A 24,985-nucleotide genomic window follows, 5' to 3' on the forward strand; every position below is an offset into this window, starting at 1 on the left:
GCATTTATTATTTTTAGAAACTTTTGACTCGCATTGATATGAATATCCCTAGCGTGTGTAAAATGACACATTGACGATAGCACCTGAAAGACGGTGGGCTTTCCATTACGTGTAAGCACATAGATCGCCTTTTAGGAGAGCAGGAAATACAACGAAGTCACTAGAAAGAACAGTGATCATTTAGAGGCACAGAAGTGCTTTCTAGCACATGACGCACCAGTGTGTCTTCTTTTGGTGTTGCTTTCTCCGATCTTCTTCGGCGCGATTAGTTTCTTTTATGCTTCGACGAGTTCTACGGCAAAGCTTCGATTAGTTATGCGGTCGACTGTTAGCCAATATTAAGCGGTAAGCGACAAGACTGCACAAGCACAGAGTCAGTGAGTAACCTAGCACATCTAAATGTAGATCACACGCTCATTAAAAGGTATGGCGATTATTATCTCTACTTCTAGCAGCAATAATGTGAACCAGGAAGACGATGAGCGCAGAGCCACATAATTAGAACGCTTCAGGCTTTATTGTGCATTGTTTTATGTCCACTTTATGGTTATGGTTATCAACGCAACAACCAAATGTATGGTGTCTTATTTGCCTTTTGGATTTGCTAGGACGTGATTGGTTTCTTGTCGCAGACAAGGAGTAATTATCGTCGTTGTGTGTGCGAGTGAATTATGTTCTGTTATGTAATTATAGATCGAAAGTTTCTGCAGAACTCTGCACCACGCTTAGAAAACCGTCCTGGCATGGAATTAATTTTTTTTGTCCCATAGCCACATTCCTGTTGCGTTGTGCCGAAGATATCGGAAATTGTAAATTTTTCGCCCGAAAGTTTGAACACTCGACTCTGACTGTGAGCAAATTAGGCCTCCTATTCTTTTTTTTTTTCTAAGTAGCACTCCAGTCAGAAAAGTACGAGGGTACGAGGGAGGCGCGATAAATGTGTAGCAAGCCAGGCTGCGGATCAAAGATGGACTTTGTACTTTACACTGGAGAAAAAGCTAACCTAGAACGATCGAACAACGATCAAAAGTTATGTGCTTATCCAGGCGCCCTTGCCTGTATTATAATGCCGATATTTCTTCCTTATCAGCTGTTACCAGATAGCTGCATATTTTGGGGTCGCTCGGTAATTCAAGGTTGCCCTGTGCGTGACTACGAATGACAAAAAGTTAAAGGTGAATCTATGCTCAGCTGAGGCTGCATTGCTGCGAAGAGTGGATATTAGTTGCAGCTCTCAAAACATACTTTATATTTGCTTTTACTCTGGACAGCATCGCTACTTTATAACACTTCTCTTATGCAGCCGCTTCAGACTTTAACCCTGAACCTGCTTGGGAAAGCTGGCAACACCTTCTTTAGTGCTCGCAACCTCGGGATCACCGCATCTCATGGAATGTTGGCAAAAAAAACGAATATCGAAAACATAAACCCAAATGCAAAATGCCAGCAATACATTTTATGTTTGTCTTTTGGCTGGTTACTCTACTCGTACGAGGAACAGCGCAGCGACGTACTTGCATTTCCACCCACTCGGCTCAGTGCCCCGTCACTTTCAGCGCCTTCTTCCCGCTTCTCTCCTTTATTCTCTTGACGTGCCGCGATCTCACATGTCCTTTCAGACTGCCAAGGGCACCTGCCACAGAAGTGGCTATCTTTGTCATCATGAGCCACATTCACTGTTGAAACGACGGGGTAAAAATACGCTCTGCGGCAGATATGCAGTAGGAATTTCTTTCCCAACGTCGATCGAAAACATTCACTGACGACGCTGTGCCGTCCACGCCTTCGTATTTTTAATGCTAAGACAGCAAAAAATTTAGCAGGAGAATATGGTAACCTATATATAGAGAGAATGTGGTGGAGAAGTTACTTTTTTTTTGGTTTAAAGAGTGGGTTTGTTTTAAACATCCTTGAACCGTTCTTTTGCGTGGCACCGGCAAAAGTTCTTTCGTGTCTTCGCTGTGGTTTCGCACAATTTATGCTGCGAGTGGGCAAAATGTATTTCGAAGAAACAGCGAGCCTGAATGCCACTTAATCCGGATACAGTCTCGGCACCCTGTAATGTATTTTCTTCGCAGGCAGTCGCTCAACTGCAGTTGACAGCTTTCGACGTGTTTGTCGCCCACTTAAGCACCCTGGGAGGAGAATTTACATGTTTCAAGCACTGAATGCGACTTCATACGTGCAGCGTTTCAGACAACATTTCATTTTAAAATTTGTTTTAGCGAGGCCATTGTGTGACTGCTTCAGTAAATATGTCTGCGAACGATTACGGAAAACAAAGGCGCTCAGTTAAACGCCGGTCTTTTTGGAAAAGCCAGTTTTTTGGAAGGGCTCAGCTAGAATCCTCGATAATTGCGCTGATTACTGGAAAGTTTTATATACTTTCCTGACGCCCTTGTTTTGAGTACAGATGAGAAATCGTCATCTGGCTAGCAACTGCCAGGTTCTATTCTTTCACAAATAATAAGCCTGCCTGCTTAAAACATGCACTGCCTGATTTCGAGAACTCGGGCGTCTTAATAATACAATTGAAGATTAAACAGCATTCTCAAGATTTCCCAGACAACCAGTTTAGCTCCTGAATCATGCAGTATAACGCTTAGGGCATCGTGGGAGCTCCAAATATATGGATCGTTAGGTTAAATTTTCTTCTATAGGCCATCCAAGCCTCGAAGTGCGAGGAGTGCTACTATAGTCTTCCCTTATACGGTGCTAGAAAAACCCCACGGGGGGAGTGGGATCTTTTCAAAAGGATGGACATCGAAGTGGCTCAGCGAAGGACTTATATAGACAGACAGGTAGCGAACGAAGAATAGAATGATACGAAGGTCGTCGAGAATGCAATCCAATAAAGCAATATACCTAATGTTTCAGCTAAAAGTAAGCAATATTTCAAAAATAAGATAGCACCCTAGTTGAGTGAATATTATTGAGAGCTGTTGAGAGCCACAAGTTCTAGTAAGCAGTGTATTTGTAACTATACAAAACGTTCAGTTGGGCGAGCTGGTAGATATTCATGATGTGAACATGAATATTTTTTTTGTGTTGTTTCTTCCCTTTGATTGTTTCTTCATATAAGAAGGTTTCAGTGAATAAACCTTTTAGTTGCGAGTCAGCGCTCGTCCTGTGTCCCTTCTTTTCTTGTCCCTTGTATTTCGCGCTGTTCACATCATGAGTAGCTATACAAACTTAAGTACTAATGACTACTTACATAGCTGTTTGAATATTGGCGTCATGAATAAAGTGTCAGTGTGGAAGTTGTAGATCTCTTTCAAAAACAGCCGGCTGAAAGTTTTTCTCGAAGATACCTCTTACGTATCTTTTTTTTTATTGGGAAACACTGGTGACAAAAATGACCCCGCAGCAAACCGGTGGGACTAGTCAACGACGAGGAGGTGAGGACGCCGAGAGTGCGTGCCTGACTTTGTGTGCCAGCGTGCTGAGCGACCACCTTTGATCCCCTGCGATCAGGCAGCACAAGGAACAAACAAACAAACAAACAAACAAACAAACAAACAAACAAACAAACAAACAAACAAACAAACAAACAAACAAACAAACAAACAAACAAACAAACAAACAAACAAACAAACAAACAAACAAACAAACAAACAAACAAACAAACAAACAAACAAACAAACAAACAAACAAACAAACAAACAAACAGAGAGACAGACAAACAAACAAACGAACCAAGAAACAAACAGGCTAGCTTCGTCTGTTGTCACAGAGAGGCCGGCCGGCGACACGCTGTCGCCTTATTGCAACCTTGACTTCCATCCAGCTCGAAAGGTTGCCGAGAAGGAAAGAGCCGTGAGTTGGATGCAAAACTGCGAAAGGCTAAAGTAACGCTCGTTGAGAAACAGGAAACAAATAAAATTACGAGGAACTTTAGCAGCTAAAGTGGTGAAAGGCGAAAGCCTGAGTGCTGCATTCTGCTACGTGATTGTTCACTTCACATTCTGTTGGTGCATTAATTAAATGCCAATTAATGACGCTTAAGCTTCGCCTTTAGGAGTGGAACGCGACAGTGTGTTGTAGCGCTGCCAGGCGGTCCACGGAATGCCACCACCCGTTCGGCGCGATGCGTTGCCCTTTGAATGCAACGCTTTTTGAGGAAAGGTTGTACGCCTTGCACGTCGGTAAATTGGTTTTTGAGGAAAGGAAATGTATCTCTCTCATATCTCGGTGGACACCTAAACCTCGCCGTAACGGGAACGGAGGAAGATAGGAGTGAACGAAGACACCGTATTCACTAGACGCACCTTTGTTCATTCCGAACCAACGAGCTGGCATGGCGGAGTGGTAGCGTGCTCGACTCGCACTCCGGAGACCGGGGTTCGATTCCCAAGCTCGGCCAATTTCTTACTCGGTTTTATTTATTTATATGGTCTGACTAGAAAGGTTAATTGGACTAATTGGTAAAGTAAGCATTAACTAAACTCAGTCAAACTTACTTGGAGCATTACTATACGATCCCTTCAATTGGTTGCATGGTTAGTAGCCAAAGTACAATTGGCCCCGTTTGAAATTCGCGCACTGTGACGTCACGACCGTTTCTACCAATTGAAAAGCGTGACATTTTTGTCGACAACTTCTGCTTACAGCGATGAGGCATTAAAGGCTTCCGCCTTAAAAACAAAAGTGTTTTGAGACATATCCCCCATATTGCCAGGTTTACTTGAACCTATCACGGACACATGATGTATCGTATCAAGGATGGCATGCCCAGGTTGTTGCTCAAGAGGAATGTTTTATATTCGCTTTTAACAGTCAGGCACAGTTCCTCCTATGATATTTCTGGGAGGAGCAGCGAAAAATACACATATCCTGGGACAATTTCTTGTCTCTTTTTACCTGTAAAAAGATAGCCAGACTTTTGACACAGTTTGAGGTCATGGGAGTCAGTTGTTTATCGTCATCCCCTGCTTGCTTCTGTTTTGGCAGCAGAGGAAACGGTGGAGTGGTCATGAAATTTCAGCCCTTTGTGGAAGAAGGGCGAAAAGTTCTTACGATCTGAACTGTTTCGCGAGGAAATGAAACGGAACATGGTTCTACCATCTTTCAGTATCTTTCGCAAGGAAATGAAAAGTAACATGGTGCCCCCATTATAGTCTTAGCTCTTTCTTGCCTTTGTATCGTAGCTCGCGGTGTCCAAATGAGCTACAATAGCCGCCTTGTCATGCCAACTGGAAAAACGGCAACAAATTAGCGGGATATCGATCTACAAGGTTTGAGAAGACAGAGTTGGATCGAAGGTCAACTTGTTTCCAGGCGATTTGCTCGAACTTCGAACTTTAGGGCGTTATTACCTGCATACTCGCGTGGAATAGGTTACACGTAAAGTGATATTACTTGCGCTTGATCCACCGCATTCATCTTGCTGTTCCGTAGTAAGGTTAAAAAAAAGCAGATGGCAACTCCATCCACTTATTGTGGAATTTCGCCTCATGCTTCAGATTAAGTGCGTCTTAATGAATTTTATCTATAAAAGTGCTCACTACTTGTCTAACTTCATTTTCTGCAACTTCCCCCTCCGCGCTGTTGCTGTTTGTGCACCTTTCAGTTTTCATCTGTATTATTAAAGTCTCCAAATATGAACCCAAAATACGAGGATAGCCTGACTATTTCGGCTTCACTACCTGTCTTTATCTGTCGTTCACTATCCGCGCTTTATGCCTACAGAGTTATTTAAAAGGTGGATTCAAGGCTCATTGTGGCAATCCCGCCTGTAACCGTCTTCAAGAGCGCCGAATCCAATCACAGTTCCTTGCGGCCGCATGGAAAATGCATTCAGCAAATACCTTCGTCTGCGATGGTTATTTTATTTTCTAAAAACCATAAAATATTTCCTTTCAAGAGTTTGCAGGCAAGCTATAAACATGTTGCAAGTTGTTTAAAATTGGGTTAAACGTCCTCCACAGTTCGTGGGTATGTCAAACGGGGTTGTTTCTTGGAAATAGAAGTCGTCAGCGGAACTGAAAGGCTTGAGGATTTTGCCTCCGTCAAAAGCTTGGGATAATGCCCTGTCAAAGCATGCGCAAGAAATGTGGCACAACATCGGAAGCACGCAGGAGCTAATTGACATTCCTTTCTTTGGTGCATACACCTGATATTGAAAAGGAAGTCTTAGAAATGCATTTCCCGGCTGTTACGCAAGATTATTCTAGCATATCCATAGAGCTTCATTCAAAGCTTTTGACAGAGATAAACATTTCAAGAAATTTATTTACGCCGTTGATCTTTGTATTCTTATAAGGAAACGACTCAATTGTCGAACAACAGACTTCGGTGTTTAAACAATTCTAAACACGCAAAATGTTTAGATTTAAGCTTCAGCGAAAGCATTCATTCACTCAGTGGTTAACCCATTGCCAGCCGGCGTCAAAGAGTAACGACATGCACACAGCTGTATGCTTAGAATTTTTCAACCGGTTAGGATGCTTTCAGCGCTTTTATTATTATGTTGCCCCCACACATACTGCGCCAGTTTAACGAACTTTGAAGTGCGCTTATATGGCGTAGCTTTCCTCGGCAGCGACTCTCACTAAGCTTTAACTCTGCTGTAGTTGAAAACAGCGTTCGGCGCGCACTTTCTTTGTCTTAGTACTTCATTCCGTTCACTGTACTTCAAGTAGCACCTAGCGCAAATCCCCAGCTTTCACCTGGGCACACAGCTAAAGCGAGCAACTACGTTTAGCAAACTTCGCGACACCTCTCCTCGAGCTGCACTCGCTTCAAGCCCTGTCGGAAACGAGCCGGTTTGAAAGGGGTGCGATCGTTGCGGCCTGCGGTGGAAAACAAGTGCGCGCGTTTGCTGAGGTTCTAAAAGGCTTTGCTGAGCCGGGTTTGTGCGTATGGCGTCCTTTCTGTCCCGCTCCACAGAGAACGGATTTGCAGAGGCGATCACGTTCGCTTTTCTCCGTTCGGTAAAACATTCGAGCGTCGAAAAGGGTGCTACTCACCACGCCATTCCAATCTCACCCACGCCGTATTGTTTGTCCGCTGCCTCTCTCCAAACAAAACAGCCTTTAGAAATGCGCGGAGGCTTACCGGTTTCAGCGCCTCGTTTTTACTGCCGAGGAAAGTGCCAACGCCTCTACGTTCAGGAACGGATTCGTGAACTCATGCTGAGCACGCTCGAAGAGGCTTTGATAGCCCACTGTGCTGTGTGTTATCGCGGTAGAAAAGAACACTTGCTAATACGTGCACTTACGACAAATCGTCCGAAATGCATTCTTACCCTCTTTAATAGCCCTGTTATAGGCATACATTATTTAATGTGTGATGGGCAAGTGGCTACCTTGCATCTAAATTGGCTCTTTAGAATGCTTGTATGAATCTACGGTCGGGGGTAACGTAACAGTTTCATTTTATTTCATCCCCTTTATACTTTACTTCGCAAGTGGTGATTAGCTCTAGCGTCCCCGCGCCCCAGCTCTCGATGGCATGTGGCAGTCGGTGCGCCGGACGACAAGGGGGATAAAATAGATGGAAAAGAACCTTTGCATATTACCAGCGTTTTTGTCACGAACCGTCCATCTGGAACTTGTTGCTGCTCTTACTATGGCTGTTTTTGTGTATTCGTTTTGATATGTGCATATAGAAATGAACGCTTATCTTACATTTTTCGTCTCTTTTTCATCCTCCTGTTCATTTTAGTGCATAATTACGGCGCGCTTCATTCAAAAATTCAAATTAATCATGCCACCTTTACAGCTTTAATTACCTTATTACCGATGGCACTCTTCAATATCTGTCGGTCCCCACCATCCTTCGTAGCGCCCCTGTACGCGTAAGGATTACTTAAGTGCAAAGATGAAATGCCCCAATTTTCCACTGTTTTTTCACGATCTGGCAAGGAAGCTTGTTATTACGCGAATCTTCACTAAAGAGGGTTAAAAGAAGATGCAGTACTTTTATTAGCAGCACAGGTAAATGGCCCAACATTGCAAATGGATGATTTTAATCTGGCCCTTTGTAGAACAGGCCTTTGCAAATACATTTCCAATACTGTGTCGACTACCTGTGCTGGTTGGGAAGGCAGTAGCATCTAGTGCACTGTCATTGCCAAGAGGAAGAAATCCACAGAAAGATACTGTGTCGTCACTGATCTCTGTATGCGGGCCTGTTTAATGAAACAATCGTATGTACGAGATTCTCGAGAAGCAGGTTCAATATTTTTTTTTTGAAAAGACAAAGAAAAGACATAACAGAAAAAAAAAATTAAGTTTGCCAGACAGATACTCGTTGGCTGTTCGGCACTTGTGGGAGGGGATAGGCAGAGCGAAATTTATGTTCAGTTCGTTTTGTGAATGGAACATGTTCTTTGTGGTCTTTAAAAACAGAGACGACCGTAGTGCGTCTACTGAGCAGCGCTTAAACCTGTGGCTCTGAAAACATATAAACAATGCCTCGATGGCGTCTATAGCTGATATGTGTTTAGGCCACGGTCATAGAATAATCGGTTCTCACCGCCTCCGCTGCCCTTTCTGAGTGAAGGTTGGGAGAATTACACTGGCTCACGAGCTCTGAGGTTAATCGCATTAAATTTTTTAGACTGGAAAAAAAAAAGTTGAGCGCTTAACATAAAAAAGTTTCATCCGTAACCGCTTTTAGAACGACCCTTTGTCCTACGATTCTATTGCAGCCATAACGGCAATCCTGCAGCATGCTTTGTGTACTAGGGGTTTCCGGGCTGAATGTTCATTGAACTGCACGTTTTGCATAGCTTTGCGCCCGTGATTGAGGCGGTGTACTGCCTCTTACATGGTCTCTTCGCAGGGAGCACACAATGTTTGGCGGTGTTGCAGTCTACTGCAGCCGAGAACGCTACTGTCTAACGAAGGAGCTTTCAGGTTCGCGAGATTCTAATCGTGAATACAGCTGAGCCTGATGAGTATGCATTATTATAGAGGTAGCACACCATGGCATTTGCACCTAAATACTTGATTTTGTAGCGGATCAAGAGTGAATGAGCAAAAATGTTTTGTTTGATCAAGACTTCCTTATTCCCGGATGTCGTTCAAACGGTCCGCCAGGGCAGATGGCGATGCAGCGATTGAACGAGTTTATGTTAAAAGACCAATGGCAAAAGCGAAGTAAACGTTATTCTGCAACGCTAATAAAAATACAAGCACGCCAATAAGAAAGCGCCCTATAATCCGAATTGAGCAGCGAAATTCCGAAGGAGCGCGACCTTTCTACTGTAAACCAGTTTCCCGAAAAAAAAAAATATCCTTCTGCTAGTGGATTTGGGCAATTTTATCTAGACTCCCTGGTGAACACTGAATGAGTATTACAACATCACGAATCGTTGTCTCCACCCGTACTCTCCAACCAAACAGATAAAAGATAACAGAACTAGGACTCTAGGAGCACGATTAAGACTATAGCAAGATTAAAATTTCATTGTCAGCTGATTTCTTGTTTACGAATAAAGTCGACTGTCTCTTTACAGTTGTCTACCACACAAATCAAATAGCCTCAGTTTTCGCTCTAAATGAGTGGTTTCATATACCAAGTTTTTTTTTAAAACAATTTCTGATCGAGAGGCACTGTGGCTACGCACATAGTCATATGAGAAGATGTAGCTGTTTTCACCGGTAATCTTCCTTTAATATTAAGAATAAAAGCAAATTGGGTGTTTTCCACGTTTCGTGCCATTTTCGTTAAATAAGCTGACTATGCAATGAAATAATGACTTGGTTTTGTTTCCAGTGATTTGTTTTTCTCCATTTGTTTTCAGTACGGCCTCTAAATATGTGCGCACTGCATCTACTCGTGCTTGAGCAAAATTTTGGCCGCCGGCGTTCTTACAGAGAAAATAAAAAGAAAGACAGCCAACGGCTTTAAAAGGCGAAATGCTCACCACATGAATTTTACGAAATACGAAAGGTCTTTTAGAAGAAATCAGCTTGGCATGGCGTTCAGCTGCCTCATTGTTTTACTCGCCAAATATATTAGGAGTTATTCCCTATTTTTTTTTCCTGTAAACACTTGCGCAAAGTTTCGTTTCCAGTAAGCACTGGGCATTCCACCTTTACGGCATTGTAGGTGAGGAAACATCGATAAACGTCGGGAAATTCATTTGTGCAGGCCTTTTCATCGTGTAGGCGATGTAAGAGAGTCTTTTTCGTAAGAAAAAAGCTAGGGGGCGCAAGTTTGACTTAAGTAAAATGTCAAGGGCTTTGTATCTAGTATTTACGTCACTTGGAAATGTAATTAAAAAATGGCGAAACAGGGCTACTTGTGACACATGGCTCGTGTTCTGGTTGACACATACGACATCGCCAGAGAACTCACTGAAATCGAGCAACAAATGCCTGTGTTGCGTAGCCTCTTTTAACCATGTGGCTAGAATTTTGCTCAACACTCAGAAAAGAAAAACAACAAATGCCTGTGTTGCGTAGCCTGTTTTAACCATGTGGGTAGAATTTTGCTCAACACTCAGAAAAGAAAAACAACAAATGCCTGTGTTGCGTAGCCTGTTTTAACCATGTGGGTAGAATTTTGCTCAACACTCAGAAAAGAAAAACAAACACCTCCGTTGCAGTCGCACTAGTGCTGCCAGAGGCTATAACGGGGAAGGTTGCTTAAGATATAAAGCCCCTTTGTCTTGCGTATAGAGCACCTCCCTCCCCCCCCCCCCCCCCCCCCCCCTTCCAAAATAAAAGAAACGAAGCTGGATTTTCTTGTCGTACGCTGGGAACGGCGCAAAGCCACCTCTCACCTCTAATTTCATTTTTCCTTTTCTGAAAACGCACTCGCAAGCAAACAGGCACAAAAACGTCTTAGTCGCTGCCAACAGACTTTGCGGGCTGGGCAACAATATTTCTATTTCTTTTTAACGTGCCTACTAAGCTTTATGTCGACAGATGTGGGCGATGGCTGCGCCCTCTCTTATCACTGAAACGCGCCACTGCTGTGGAAAAATTATGCGCATAGATAAAGGAAGGAATCACTTTGCTTCTCGCGCACGGTCGCCACTGCATAGGCGAAGATGAAAAGAATTCACCCCTGACGAAGATATCTCAAGACGTCAAGGATTTTGTCAGAGTAAACAACACCTAAAAAAAAAGCTGTTGTGATGCTACGTTTATTGTGCAGAAAGCGGCTATCTATATTCGAAGGTAGACAGAACAATGACCATATATAAACATCGTGATTTCGTTATCGGGACGGCGCCATCACTGAACCTGCTTAATCATCATCAGCGATACATCATTATCATCCTTTCGTGGTTCAAACCTTGCTTTCAGTGGGATGCGGGAAATATCGGTTGGAAGCTTCCTGTCAGGTTGTCGAAACGAAAACGGCATAAGTTTGCTTTTAGCTGCGTTAGACCGGGATGGAAGACGCAGGGGCCGGTCAGGGTATAGGCAGCGAAGAAGGGAGTGAAAGGTAGACATTATTACGTACCTGTACATGTGCCCGAGAGCGCTGCCTAGTGCCGCACTTTTAAAAGCACTTGCAAACTCTATTTTAGAGTGACAGCTCTAATACTCGCATCACTCAGGGTCGCCTTAGTACGAAACACAAGGTCATTCACGTGGGACCAGTGTGCGGTGCCATTGGTACATAGATTGTGGACCGCCTAATTGGCGTAGAATGGCACGTCGGAGTAGTATCAAACGATTAATTGCGTTTCGAAGCATAATATTACTAGTCGAATCAAAGCGTAGCATATCACAGGGATTCGCACCGATGGTCTTTGTTTCCCCGAGCCGTGACTTTTTGTAACTTCCAACGTTCATTACAGCCAAACTAATTGATGTGGGACATTCGAAGGGGTGCTAAACGATTTTTCTTGCGCTGTATACGTTGGCATAAAAAAAGTAGATATCCGGATATTACGAAAAATTTGTACCGGATATAGCGAATATGGCTAATGACGCAATATTCGTTCGATATTGCAAACGCTCGATACTTATACGCTGCCTCAGCGTTATCTTCTTTTTTTCAAGCCTGCCTACGGTACTGATCGTAAAATAGGTACCTTTGCAGGAAGGGGCGTTTTTTCGCATTTTAATCCTTCACTGCCCACTATCGGGAACTCCAGCCATACCGTTTGCGCAACCGTGTATTCATATCTGCATGGAGCATGGATATGAAGTTTGATCCAGCGCTTTCAAGTCAAAATGTCTGGAGTTACTGTGAGCAAGTTGTGTGTCGAAGTAGGAGGCGCAAATTTGTACTTCAAGCAAGCGTCCAACAATTCATCTCTAATTTCCTGAGAACTGTTGCAAGGAAAAGAGGACGGAATTTGTTACATAAAAAAATTGCTTGATCGCTCTGGGCCTTCGAGTTGATTCGAGGCCTTCCATTTGGTGTTTCAAACAACTCCGACTAGGAACCCCAAAAGGATCAAATAGTAATAACGCCCTTGTTTCGCTTTAAATACTTAGACTGTTCGTTTTGTTCTCTGAGATCCAAGTCATAATCATATAGTCATATAGTGAGATAGTCATGTTCTATTAAAATACCAACCTATCACTGTATGCCACGAAGAAAGGGGCTCGAACGCAATCAAGTGAACTTGCCTCACTTTATGTTTGAGGCTTCTCTGTAATTTTACGGAAAATAAACCGATTTTGAAGTCGAATTGACGACTTGCGGATTTCTCAAACTTGAGCGGCGCTAACAAGGCTTTGGTATTGAATTTTAAATGTAGGAGTGAGAAGGTAGAAAAATTGGCCCCAAGATTGTTCAGATATGGAATAGGAAATCGATAGGTGTGGAATATTAGGATAAGGAATTGAAACAGAGTGATGCAAAGAGGGAGGATTAGTTGATGTGAGGATCAAGGGAGCCAGATGAGGATGTGCATACGGCAGAGACAAAACCTTTCACGCCAGCGCGACTCCCTCAGAAATCGAAGCAGTGCTTTGCAAGCCTTCAGTGTGGACAACTGGTGCGGCCATCGTCCGATGATTTCGTTCTCCGTAAGCAGGCGCGGATCAATGTGCTTTAGAACACAGCGCAGCATCTGTCCTTCAGCTCTAAACACAAGGTATTTAGGAAAAAAGTGCTACGATGTTTCATCACAGCCATAAATGGCTGTAATGAAACATAGCGCATAGGTATGGGAAAAGGACGTTTCTTAAGTGTAATAGGGCCATATAAATAAAGCATGTCCTTAGAGAGGTCAATTTTTCGATTCGTTTTCATAAAATAAAAACCCATTTTAACATTTAAAATTATTGGTCTTTCTGAAATAACCCATTCTATAAAAATATGCTGACATGCAGTATATAGAAAGCGATAGTTTTTCTAATTACGTTCACTCGATTTATTCCTGTAGCTTTCATAATGCGGTTAAAAACTGACTAAAAATGCCAAATATTTGGATACATTTGTAGCGTGCCATCGTGGTCCGGCAGCCGAAGACGACGACTGTCCCAGTACGCCTGCCAAGCACGCGCAGACTGGATTTTCATGGCTGCTTAACTGCAAGGCCGGCCCAGCGCTGTTCCATCCCAGCCTGGCTGAGCGCGTCCAGCCGAATATATTTGTGGAGACCTGACGATGACTGGTGCCCACGATTCGTCTCCACAAATTCATACAAAACTGATTGTCAACATCATTATCAACCTAACTACGCCCACCGCAGGAGAAAGGACTCTCTCATATCTCTATAATTAACCCTGTCCTGTGTCAGCTACTTAACGCAGCAAACTTCTTAACCTCATCCGCTCACCTTACTTTCTGCCACTCACTGCTACGCTTGCTTTCGCTTGAAATTTAGTCCGTTACCCTAACGACTATCGGTTAACTTGTCTTCGGATTACATGCCCTGCCATGTCCATGACAGTTTATTCTTCTTGATTTTGACTAAATGTAATGATAAATATGACATCAAACGTACAGGAAGAGAGCAGAGCTGGTCAGGAAACAAACGCAAGTTAAGGGCATAGAGAAAAATATATCAGTTCTGAACAATTCATTGTATTTAGACAAGAGGTTGAAAAAGAAATTTTTTGACCAGCATTCCCCTTTTATGTTCATGCGTTCATTCATTCACAGAATGATGGTGCCAGAACTATCTCGAGCAAGAAGCTTCCCTTACAAATCCCCGCCGCGGTGGCTCAGTGGTTACGGCACTCGGCTGCTGGCTCGGAGGACGCTGGTTCGACCTCTAGAGGCCCGTGTACTGCGCGATGTCAGTGCACGTTAAACCACCCCAGGTGGTCGAAATTGCCGGAGCCCTTCACTACGGCGGCCCTCATAGCCTGAGTAGCTTTGGGACGTTAAAACCCAATAAACCAAAGCAAACCTTCCCTTACAAAAATTTCATTACACAGTCTATAGACTGTCGATAGACTTTTGTCCATGAACTCTATAGACTTTCTATTAACAAATCTTATAGTCTAGTCTATAGGAAATACTGACTCTATAGAGAGTCTACATATAATCTATGAAATTATGGCCATACAATTTTAGGAGACGTTTGTCTTTAGAGAATGAATGGACAAAAGGAAACATCTATAGAAAGGCAATAGAGTCTACAAGAAGTCTATAGCGAGCCTATTGACCACTTTTATAAGAGTTGAACTCCAACCGGAAAACGAGGAAGAGGCTAGAGCCTATCGCCATTCTAGTTATACTTTTTTTGAAAGCACATGTCGTCATTCAAAGTATTCTTCTTAACACATAGAGTGAAAAAATGCGCTACACAAAAATCAGTTCGCATGAGCCGAAACCATATTCTGGGTATGGTGCAGTAGATTTGCAAAGTTTTCGGCCCCTCTAAAAGTGTTTTGGCGCCTGTAGAAGACATGCACGAGCCCGCATTATTCGCACAGGAAACCGCACTTTCGCTCCAATGTCACTTAGCGTCATTTACTGCGAGAACGGATGCAGGCGAACTTACTAAAGGATAAAAGAAAGCGTAAGACAGACGGCACTCGGCTGTTGTGTTCAGCCGCGCGTGCAAGTCGTGCGGAAACGGCTTAGCTGATTTTTGAAACGAATTCGTCCTTCCAGAAGTAATTTTGGGCTGTCCCGAAATGCTGCCGTATGCTCGTCAAGTTGCAGGCGTTCCCAAGCAGGATAACTAGCTTTCTCAGAGATTTGCCTTCTTGAGTTCTGAGAAAAAAACAAAACAAAACAATATTTTGTCATGAAATATCGTCGACAGTGAAGCCCATGCGTTTGGATACGTCAGTGGTTTGTCCCCTCGGAAGAATTCTGTGAGGAGACGCCACAGTTCCACAAGGTCTTCCCTTTCTTCCTCCAGGTGAAACGGTTCCTCCAAGTGAAAGGAAAACCAGTACATGCAGAAAAAAAAATTATTTCAGTTTGCGAAAAGTGTTCGCCAATCATTCCTTCGACGTTGGGATGCAATACGAATGAAAATACCTAATGAACAACAAGCTAGCGAGTAAGTGCATGGATTAAATAGAATTTGCTTATTGGTAACTAATTAGTAGATATCTTGGTTAATAACATGCCAGTTCTAGCTATCCTAGATTAGCAAAGAACTAGCGGCAGCATTGAGGCCTCAGCAATGCTAAATAAGCATAACAACAGAACGCAAAACTGACTACTTACGTGCGACAGAAGGGTCCTCACCATGGCTGCTGCGAATAATTTGTGCAAGATAAATCTGGAACTGCCGGCTGTGTAACCGTGGTTTGTGATTCGCCGGTGCATTTACTGCCGGCCTCCACCGGAAGTAAATGCGGACAGAATGCGAGTGCACTTCTCAGTTGTGTTAGAAGCGTCTGGTGGTTAAATGTGTTACTAGCACTTGCGTAAAGCCTCTCTTGGTTCCAAGCGGCCTTCCCAAAACAAGAAAAGACGCAGGCTTAGGCATAAGACTTCGCCTGCGGGATTATATGGCAGACCGGGTTCCCGCCTAAAACAATTTCCAGCACCATGCTAGTAGCAGAGTCTCTGGTGTTGGAAGCTGAAAATTGCCACTGAGTTACCGACCTCACTAGAATCGTTCTAACCTACGAGGGAGCTCTAGCTGCGCAATATTTGTGTCGCATGATTATGTCGTTCTCTGAAGATAAATTTGTGAAAGTGTAATTGTGATACATAATGTGTGATAAAATGCTGCCGTGGGAAACGTTTGGTTGATGAGGTGCAATTAGTTAATTAAACGAGAAAAAAGGCGAATAAAATGCACTCTACGTCAAAATAGCCATGGACATCGATATAGTGCATGGCGTCAGAACAGCCACGGACGTCGATATAGAGTGTGGACGTTTTCCTTTCGCACTACTCCAATGCTGGTTGCCGCAGTGATCTCAAAGTTTTTTTTTGCTACAATAATGTTTCCTTTTGGAATCAGTACCAAGGACGGATTGACTCTTTAGCGTCACTTCTTGTGGAGCCGCTGTTATAATTTCAGACATTTTTAGATATGTTTTACGCCCAGAGAAGCTCCAAATTTCCCACAACAGAACGAGTCTTTCCAGGGCATCCCGAGAGGATGAATTGTACTGTCACGATGGAAAGGAACGCGAACAACGCGGCGCCTATGCGCTCCGCTGTTCGAATTTCTTTTGATGGCGCTTTTATCTGGGTGGTAAGAAAAAAAGTCGTCCTATGGTATATCACAGACGACTCTAGCATATTTCTGCTATTACCGAAGTAAAAGCGTGATTAAAAGAAATGCAAACAATGGGCCACCTCGGCTCCGCTCTGTTCCATCATGATATTACCTCTCTAAGGCTGTGGATGTAATGAACTGCAATTTTACAAAGCTTTCGATTCTTTAGATCCTTAACGTAAACATTTCCCGCACTGACTTCTGGCCTGCATGATTGGCTGTGACTTCACGAATGCTAACTTTCATGTGACTTCAATTTTCTGTTACTCTGCTTTCTCTTTCATTTCATTATCCCCTCACCCCCATACCCCCGTGTAAATTAGCAAGCTGATTATTCTTCCAATTAACCTCCCTGCCTTTCCTCTTATTCCTTCTCCTCCTCACTGGCAGCACCATGTAGCTAAAGAGCAAAATATCTCTTCATTTCGTTCAATCGTTCGTATAGGTCTAACAATGGTAAGCGTCTCGCCAAGTTCGATCGTTGTTGCTTCGAGGGCACAGATTAAACACAACAAGAACTATGGGATCACTTCTCACATTCGCGTCGAAATCTCCCGAGCGCATGAATGCTGAAAAGTGTGTGCTGCAAGCGCTGAACTCACCTGCCGACCATATGCTGTGTGCTCAGCCCATGACACGCTGTCTTGAGAATGAAAAGAAAATGAGAGCGGTGAAAGAAAATATGAAAGGAAGAACTACAAGAAAGTGCGACATGAAGAGCCGAAGAATAGGTCTAATCAAAACCAAAGCAGAAATAAAGGCCACAGAAATTTATCATCATAAGCGTATCAGAATGTTTACCAGTCTTCTCTGGACACCATTTTTCAGATTCGATCTCATCGACTACATTGTGAATCTGCAAGAAGAATAAAATTTTTGCGCATTTTCATAAGGAAACCCACTGAGTTTGAAGACAAATGTGATTTTAAAGTCGGTGCCAAATGTCTCAAGCTTTGCCACATGTAACAAGTAGAGAATTTGCCTGGTATCCTACATTGTAGAACGGCTAAAACGTCGGTGTTGAGAAAAGTTTTCAACCAGTAAAAGGATGATTCTAAATATTAAAGTGAAATTTTACATCAAAAAATACTTTAAGGTATTCAAATTTCTGAGGTTCCCGCAAATGCCCCGCAAAAGGCAAATGTCTCTTTCTGCAGTGGACTCAAATTTAGCTCCTTTAGAGTGTCATTGATGTCATGTATTATAGGTGGCTTGTATCGATGGAATACTGCGTTCTTATTACAAGGAAGCTAATTATCTGGAAACGGAGAATGCACTAGTTAGAAATGGTTAGAAACTAAGTAGTTGATGTCACCAACCATCACTGACCCAAGGATCCGCGGTGGCATCGAGAACTTTTTTTTCTCTCCTTCTGAATCCCTGATGCTTCGCTACGCTGCCAGTCTCTTTCAGACGGCGATCAAGGAGTCTGGTTTGGCCCTGGCGTCATAAGTTTAAACTCAGTGAGAGAAAAAAAAAAGCTTAATTTTTTTATTGTAATTCTCTCGTCATAAAAAACTTGCTTTGCTACTCAACAAACGTTATTTAATTTTTTTATTGTAATTCTCTCGTCATAAAAAACTTGCTTTGCTACTCAACAAACGTTATCTTAGCCAGAAAAAATCATAGCGTTAATTTATTTTTACCCAGAAGACAGAAGAAATGAATGGAGCTGCTCTGTCTCTTTGAAAACAGGCGAAACCTAATAAGAAACAATGTGACGTGCAGGTTTACGTTACGTTCATTTATGGGTGTTTTCTCACCACTCCTTTTATGCCTGGCGCACATGTCACTCTGCAGTTTCTAAACTCTACTGTACAGCTTTAAATACTTCATTAGTCCGCTCTAAATTGAAATAATATTTCATTCATATAAATTTAGCTCAAACTTCTAACCAAGCCTACCACCTACAAGTCCTCCTTGCTTGTTTGCGTATTAATCTAGACATATTAATTCACTAATATATCGTTTAGCTTTGGACAAGCAACGTGTCGTGAAGTCGTAGCATGCGCATGTTCCAAAGAATAAATAGTGCTTGAAATATATAATCCAATAAGTGCAGTTTTCGACTTCGACTTTTTTAGAGTTGAATTACTCTCTTTCAAAAGCTTCATAATTTATTCCATGCTCACGTTAAGAATAGAACTGCATTTCACTGCAAAAAATACGTTTACAACGGAAATACAAAAGTGAACCATTAACCGAAGCGAGGGAGTATAAATATCTTGGCGTCACACTAACACATAGTCTAAACTGGGACACTCACATAACTAATGTACGTGACACAGCCTTTCGGAAACTTTGCCTTCTACGTCATAAATTGAAGCACGCTCCCACCGAAACTAAACTTTTAGCTTATACATTATTAATAAGACCAAAACTTGAATACGCATGCGTAGTATGGGACCCTTATACCAAAACTAACATTGACGCTCTCGAAAGAATCCAGCGTAAGGCAGTCAGGTTTATTTTTTCTAAGTACCGTACAACTGATTCCCCAAGAGCACTAATGAAACAACATGGAATACCGACACTGGAACTGAGAAGAAAAATTCAGCGCATAAAATTCATGTTCTTTCTTAAAAATAACCTTCTTGCTCTAACTCCTGTTCCTTACATAACATTACTTACGGCACGCCGAACACGACATCGACACGATGACTCTCTAACGCCATACAGCACCAGAACTAATGTTTTTAAATATTCTTTGTTCCTCGCACGATAACAGATTGGAACAACTTACCTCTGCCTCTTCTAACCAGCATTGATTCAATTGAAACCTTGAATTGCTCTTAAATGTTTTTCTTTTCTGATTTTTGGTTGCCTAAACTGATCGTGTTTTTTCCTTGCTGCATGCTTGACATTTCATTTTTGGATATTTGATTAATTGGCTTACTTCTGTTTGTTTATGTTTATGACTTTCCCAAATGAAGAGCTCGGTTTGCATTTCGTTTAGCCCCTGTTTTGCTCATATTCTATTGCACAAAGCCCCGCCGCGGTGGCTCAGTGGTTACGGTGCTCGGCTGCTGGCCCGAAAGACGCGGGTTCGATCCCGGCCGCGGCGGCCGAATTTCGATGAAGGCGAATTTCTAGAGGCCTGTGTGCTGTGCGATGTCAGTGCACGTTAAAGAACCCCAGGTGGTCGAAATTTCCGGAGCCCTTCACTACGGCGTCCCTCATAGCCTTAGTTGCTTCGGGACGTTAAACCCCCATAAAGCAAACCAAACCAAACCTTTTGCCCAAAGCACAAGTGTTTTGAAAATATTATTTGCTATCTTCGTTCTGTACACTGATGTCATTTGTATGCCTCTCCTTTTTGGGTCGTAAAGGACTGCAGTATTGAATAAATAAATAAAATAAATAAACGGTACCATCGTGCTCTTCGATCCCTTGTATATGTACCGGTTTTAGCCAACGCAGAAGCGCAACTTTCTTGATAGCTTCGTCAGCGCTTCCGTCCGACTTTCAGCAAAGAAAGTCGTTTACTGAGGATCAGTCTCATCAATCTTCGCGGGCGAGTTGTAGAAGCTCACCGCAGCGTGTGTTGCGGGGAGTGCATTTGTGTTGGTTAGTTTATAACTGTATTATCCGGGAGCTTGTCTTGATCCGCTTGCTCCTATGATAAATGATGATGGCTGATCGACCCGCTGTTGTCTTTGCATCCAGCGCATTCTCCCAACTTCGGTCCTACACCAACGGGGCCAATTTTGGCACAAGGTGTTTGCTAGGGCAAGTGTGAACTGCTTGATCCTGATATAGAGTGCGTCGTTAAGTGCGTGACGCATGGTGGTCGGCATAATTCGCTTGTTGACAGACTCGTTACAGTGAGCAGCTATTGTATATTTTTGTCAGGTATTACTTTTTTCGCAGCATTCCCCTGCTTACCTTAGCTTCTTCCACGCAGTGACGTCCGTCAAGGTTGAAACAGTATCTCTTGGCAACGCTGAACCTATCTATACTATTTCTACTTTACGTCATCCTTCATGTGTAAAATAAAAAGCAATTGTTGAGGTGGCTGGGTTGCTGTGAGATTCATCTACTGAGCCCAAGGTCGTGGTGTCAGTCCCCAGCCGCGGTAGCTGCTTTTTAACGGAGGGAGGCGAAATAAATAAAAAAAGCACTTGTGTGCTGTGTGCCGTCAGTGAACAATAAAGAACCACATGGGATCGAAATTACCCCGGAGCCCACCCCTACAGCGTCCCTCAGAGCCCTTAAGCTACTTGGGGATGTAAAGCCTCAGAAACTGCGTAACAAATCAAAAGCAAACTTACATCGTGCTGAAGCGTTTCGTGGTTGAAATAACGGGCAGCCTTGATGTAGAATAGTAGTGCTCGTGTTGCAGAAGGTGTGTTGAAACAGTGCAGAATTCGAAAAAAAAAATTATTTAAGCAGTGGTGTCTCAATGCGTCTACAAATACCCAGGATTAAATTATCGGCTTGGAATTGATACTTAAAGAGAATGATTTTTTTGACATCTCGTTTTGATATTAATTTAATAATTAATATTGACGCTTATTAAGAATTAAACCTGTGACAGAAGCACATCGCTAATTCGTAGGATTTATCTATGTTTAGGTCAGTTTCTTCCCTTAGCTCCTTTAATGAACTTCGTCACGCTTACTGTGGAGAAAAACTCAAAAGAAACCTGTAAATAACGCACACGTCATTTGTTCCTGAAGGAGTGGCATTGTCTCATACCACACGTCCACTGAAGAAGCAGTGCCATGATAGTAGTGGTACAAGACCTTTATTCGGCCATAATTTACAGGCCGAGCATGTCGACCGCCTGGGCGACAAGAAGTCGCGGTTCTTCCTCCCCTTCAGTGCCAAGCCAGTCGAGCCAGGTGGTGATGGATAGAGAGGGTGGGGGGGGGGGGGTAGGAACCCGACTGCTGAGCAGCCGGGCAATAGAAGAGGCAATGGGCCAGGTCCGCATAGATACAGGGGCAGTTGGGACAGGAAGGGTCCGATCGATAGCGATCGAGAAAGAGGCGAGACGGGGTGATAACTGCATTCATTTGGATGTGCGGAAGAAGGCGAGCCTCCGGCACCGTGAGTGATGGATGAGGGGGAGGGTAAAGGCGTTTATCTAGGCAGAGCTCGAGGTAGACCTCTTTAATGGTGCTGCGAATGGGTGAGTCTCCCACCGTCCTCCGAGGGCTTGGGCCAGAGGATCAACGGTTCCCGCAAAAGTGTGTCGCAGGCGAGCTGATGAGCCAGCTCATTGCCGTCAATCCCTGAATGCCCAGGGACCCGGCGGAGAAAAACGATGGAAGGCTACAATGCGGAGACCGCTCGTTCGACGTTCTGTTGGAGAGAAGGGGTTAGGGTGCGTTTCTGTATGTGGTGTATAGCGGCTTGTGAGTCTGAATAGTGTGTACTCTTGAAGAGAGGGAAGGAGAGCAAATGACTGGAGGGCATGCGCAATGGTGAGGACCTCGAGGGACAATGAATCCGGAGGGTGTAGGTACGGACCGCTGGTATGGATTTCGGGAGCGGGGAGGTGGTGATGGTACAGGGCGTAGCCGCAGGAACCTCGAGGAGCCACGAAGTACATGCAGGGGCCACAGTCTAGGGAGTCGAGTTGGGAAAGGATGTGGTCGTGGCAAACATTGTCGAAGGCCTTGCGAACATCGACGGTCACAAGTGCGTGAATTTGAGTGGGGGTAGGTGACAAAAAGGTGTGCAGGAGAATCAGAAACATGTCTTGTGCACAGACGCGGCGTCGGAAGCCGATGAGAGAATGGGGGAAGAACTCCCTCGCCTCAAAAAAATTAGAGAAGCGAGTCAGGGCCATTCGCTCAAGGGTCTTACCAACACAATTTTAGGGAGATTGGGCGGAGGTTAGAGAGAGAGGGAGGTTTGCCCGGCTTTGGAATCATAGAAATTAGGGAGGAGGTCCAGGAGCTCGGCAGGCAGCCGCTGTACCAGGCCTCATTGTAGGTTTGAAGGAGGAATTCTTTGGCGCAGTCAGGAAGGTTGCGAAGTGTGGTATATGTAATGGCATCCTCACAGGGAGCCGAGCGTGTAGCATTAGCAGCCAGAGCCGATTCGAGCTCTCGGAGAGTGAAGGAGTGGTCCAGATCGGGGTTAGGTCCACCCGAGTACATCGGGTAGGAGGGCGCCAGACGGGGAGGGAGGTAGAGAGAGGCGAGCTGATCAAAAACATCAGAGGGAGTCCCCTGAGTGAGGGCTTTCACTAGAATGGGAGCAAGGGAGGCTTAGTGCCAAAAAGGGATTTGAAGAGACCATGTGGATCGCGAATGCAAAGCAGAGTCAAGACGGTCACAAAGAGCACTCCAACGAGAGTGCTTGAGTGAGGCGCAGTGGGTGCCGATCTCGGCCCGCAAAGCAGTGATCCGGGAGGATAGTTAGGCATTGTGGGGTTGGGAGCGAAAGGAGCGTTGAAGACGTTTACAGCGACGCCATAAACGGAGAAGATGAGGATCTGGGTCTGGGACTGTGTGACGAGTGCGAACGCGACGGCCACTGGACGTGAGCGCTGCAGTGATGCGCGACGTCCAGTCGTCGTAGGATTGAAAGGAGTCGGAGGCGAGACTAGTGCGGAGGGCGTGCCAGTCAATGTGAATGACCGGATGACATCGAGGGATGTGGGAAAGAGAGGTGTGAATATGGACGAGAAAGTGGTCACTGAGAAGAGTTTAGGCTGTCACCTGCAGTGAAAGGAAAGTGAACCCCGAGAGAAAGTGAGGTCAGGAGTCGTGGGGCGCTGTGAGGCAGTGCCCGCTCCAGTAGGGGAGCCAGGAGTATTAAGGAGGGTGAGGTGATATTGACTGAAATCATGATATAGTGATTGAGGGAGCAAGTTATTAAGATAATGATTGAGTTCGTTGGTGAATGAACGAGTGATAGAGTGAGTTAATGCATTAGTGAGAGAGTGAGTGGTTAATTTACTAAGTAGGTGAGAAGGTGATTGCCTGATTGAGTCAGTGAGTTTGAGTGGATGAGTTACTTAGTGAGTGAGTGAATGATTGAAATGTTTGCACTCTAATATTAGTATCACTTGTAATAATTTATTTACGAGTCCACTGTGGTGTTCGGCTGTGGCATTCGGTTACTGAATGTTATGTAGCGCAATGAAATCCCCACCTCCGCGGCCGTATTTCGACGAAAGTTAAATGACGCCCATAGGCTGCAGAATGTCAGTGTTGTTAATGAGTATGGGTTAATGGGGTTGTAATTAGTTTGGGGCCCACGGCTTCGCAACGTGAACCCTTCACTCAAGCCTTCGAAAACAAAGAAAGGAGTTGCTTGTAAACAACTGAAGAGCGCCAGCAGAAACTACGAAGTTTGAATTTTTATCTTGAAAGGTCCCGCTACGCGTCACAAACTAGCAGTTACGAAAAAGCTTGAAAGAAAACAATAGCGCATTCTTTAGCAGGCGTTGTTAGCAAGAAGAACTGCTCGACCATGGGCGTCTCATATAGGAAGCGAATACACAGGAGTCTTCCGGGGCGGGCCGTCGAAAACATGCGTTCGTGCAGCGAGTATAGAGGATTTCCCGGCCTTTTTTAATACCGCGGGAAGCGCTTTTGGGAGTCAAGCTACCGCAAGAAAAATAGTAATATTCTCGTGAGCTGTTCTGATGCGGTTTTAGTTTGTCATTTAAACACAACAAATAACCCAAATGGATGAAAAATTGCTGGCTAGATTCGTTAGTCAGAAAAAAGTTAAAAAGTTGCGTTGTGCCGTTTGAGTGACCTGAGACAACACTTCTCGAGTTTAGTTCATCCGACGTACTAAAGGGTATCTTTTTTTTATTGCACTTTTAACCCATATTACAAGACAACCACTGAACAGCTATTTATAACCACGCATACAGTGCGTCCCCGCCAGGGTTTCCAGGAGAAACTACGAAGTATATTAGGTCAGTTTAGAAAAATGTGGAAGCACGAAATTCTTTGGGGGGCCTTCCTAAGTTGTCCCGAAGTCTATCCACGTGTTTAACTGCTCGTCATAGGAAATAAGCAATACAAGCAAAACATACAAGACCAGGCCAGACACAAGCAAAGAAAAGAAAGAAACAAAATCAATGCTTTTTTTCTTTGCCCCTCATCTTTGCCCCTCACAACGGCCTCTCACTTTTACCCGCAGTAATATGCCTACTGGGATATTAAGGGTGAAAGCGTAACATTAATGGCAATGTGCAAGCATGTCACCTAGAGAACCTGAAGACCTGGGGAGGACTGGGAGACCCTGCTGCGATCGGAGGAGCCGGCCGTGCAGACCATAGCCACCGGCCGTGCTTCCAGTGTTATGGACCTCAGGAACATAAACACTTCAGTGCAGTGGGGTCGTGCGGGGACCCTGGGGCGTGCCCCGAATTCCTGTTGAAATAAAGTTTTCTCTCTCTCTCTATGTTCACTGTTTTTTGCAGCGTGAGCTACATTGGCAACAGTC

Source organism: Amblyomma mixtum, chromosome 2 (assembly GCF_055824585.1).
Source record: "Amblyomma mixtum isolate Tamu chromosome 2, ASM5582458v1, whole genome shotgun sequence".
NCBI lineage: Eukaryota > Metazoa > Arthropoda > Arachnida > Ixodida > Ixodidae > Amblyomma > Amblyomma mixtum.